Raw genomic sequence first — 2,663 nt, forward strand, 5'->3', positions numbered from 1 at the left:
CTTTTGTTGCAGGAACTTGGTAGCTTAAGTGAAATAGCAGATTTGCAAAAAATGGAAAATGAAAATGTTGAGCTGCCAGATCTGGGGGAAGAAGCAGCAGGACTGGTGAGCCTGGTGGGTTGCACAGTTGGTGGTTGGGAAGCTAAAAATATCCCAGTCAAGATTAGTCAAGGGGATGAGTATAGCATAGCCCTAGGGCTGGAGCAAGCAGCACAGGCTGTGCTGTGAATGTGTGAAGGTGTTCAGGATATTAGGTTTACCCTTTCTCAGTATAAGTTAGTGCACCTCATGAGGTAACCTAACTCAGACTGGGTGCACCATTTTTTAGGCAATTTAGGCCCTCTTAATGTTTGCACAATTGGGCATTTGGATCAACCCAAGCCTGGTTAGGTTGAACTAAATTGAATGCCTTTATATACTCTAAAAGATAAATTTACTTAGGGACTTGTCCCTGGTAAACAGCCACTCAACAAAGGTTGCACATAGTATAGCTTACACCAGACGGCATCAATCCATGCTCCATAGCTGCTGATACTAAGCTAAAATCACATTGGGTATTCCATTTCTCCTTTATTTAGTATCTCTGCAATGTATTGCACACACCAGTGGTTTTCAACATTTTTTGACTTAAGGTATCTCTCACTGGACTCAAGGCACCTCTCCATAAATTTTGTGAATTGAGTAGAACTCAACTTCAAAAACTGAATGTATAGATTACAGTCCTTGCAGAGGGGCCTGGCAGTGGGGATGCAGGATAGTGAGGATAGGTATACGCCTGGATCTGTGATTATCTACTTAGTTTATCTGCTTATCTCTTAACTCTTCACTTATCTCTTCATACCTCATGGGACCCTTCAAAAGATTTGGCAACACCCCATGGTTGAGAATCACTGGCATATGCTAAAAAGTGCTCTGGCAATGGCACCAGTTCAATAGTTACCTTTCATCAGGAGAACATATCAGTGGAAATCTGGCTCAAATGTAATGTGTTTTTTCACTGGCTTTTCTAGACATAATTGTTTTGATTTCACAATGGTTCAGCATGTCTTCTTCATGTTGTCTACCACCATGCGCAGTACATTGCAAGCAGTCCAGCCTAAAGAAAACAAAAGTTCTCTGTAAGGTAAAAGTTCAGTCACTTTATTAGCTGAAGATGAAAGAGAACATTTCTGATCATTCTTTTATAAATGTAAAGGAAAAGCTGTGAACACAAGAGAGTCCTGAAACAGCACACTTTGGCCATCAGTGGGTTGAAGTCATACCTAGAGGACATAGCCATAAATAATTAGGACTTAGGATTCCATCTGATTCAAGGAATTAATATACATGGTGTCATGGGAAAATATACTGAACGATAAAGCACCCAGGAGGACTGTGAACTTCTAAAGGGCACAGTATTGGAAGTCCAAAAAAGAAAGTGTCCCAACATGAAGGAAGCACCAGAAAAATGACAAGACATAAATGTGCCTATGTAAGGAGGTTCTAGGATGCCCCAAATACAAAACAAAAGCATACAGGCAATCGAAAACCCCTAAAGGCGTCCTCTGCTCAGTGTCAGACTGATGCCCATATTTGGGGTTCAGGAAAGAATTTTACCCAATTGTCATATTGGTATGGACACTTGGGGGGGGGAGGGTTGCTTTTATGCATGGCGGGGGAGGAAGGGCATGGACCTCTACCTGGGATCGCTTGAGAGTATATTAACAACCTTTTAGAGAAGCAGGATGTTGGCTTCCATGATCCCCCTCCTTTACCTGTGGCATATGACAGGGTGTTATGTCTTACGGTGTGCCAAGACTGACAGTTATTTTACTAAGAGGTTAGATTATGGATCTGTATAGGATGGTTTGGATAGGGATGATCCAGGCAGGGGGTTGGATTAAATGACCTCTGGAAGCCTCTTCCAGCACTACTTCTCTATGGTTCTATGATACATAGAAAGAGGCTTAATTTTGTCTTTCCAATGTTGTAGTGGTCTTTGGCATTGCACACATTTAATTTTACTTCAGTTTCTGAAATGTAATTAGATTGCTCTCGCTGCGCTCTGTTGCAAAGGGTAATGTAAAGAGATGACAAGCCTAGCGGGAATACGTATTTCAAGTGACCCAAAGTGCATGACTGACATTGGGCATAATTACTGATTCACAAAACACTTCCTTAGATATTCACATCCCTTCATCTGCCAGCTTCTTGCCAGAATCTGAATTCCCCAAGTCTGACTAGCATTGGAATATTCACAAAGTAGTAGCATGTACATTAAGCACCTGAAATTGTACCTGCAGCACATTATACAGCAAAAGTGATAATTCACCAGGAATCTAAATACAATTATCTAGGAATCTTATAGGGAAAATAATCCAGTGTTTGTGATGCCATGAGGAAATCTGTTTTTGCCAAAGAAATAAAACTGAAAGCCAGAGACAAAATACAGATATACAATTTCAGCATAATTTTAATATTTTTAACAAGTACAGTATGACAAATATTATATTGTTACATTTATAATTCACCCTTTCTTCAAAGTACTTTTTAAAACAAATATAAAACCACACAGTACCTACAGGAGAGATTCTGAAACAGTTATGAGTTGCAATAGACTAAAGCTCAGCTTCTTCTTCTTCCACCTCTCTCCAAGACACACACACACACACACACACACACAC

The sequence above is a fragment of the Gavialis gangeticus genome, unplaced genomic scaffold (assembly GCF_001723915.1).
Source record: "Gavialis gangeticus isolate Ggan-Ray unplaced genomic scaffold, GavGan_comp1, whole genome shotgun sequence".
NCBI lineage: Eukaryota > Metazoa > Chordata > Crocodylia > Gavialidae > Gavialis > Gavialis gangeticus.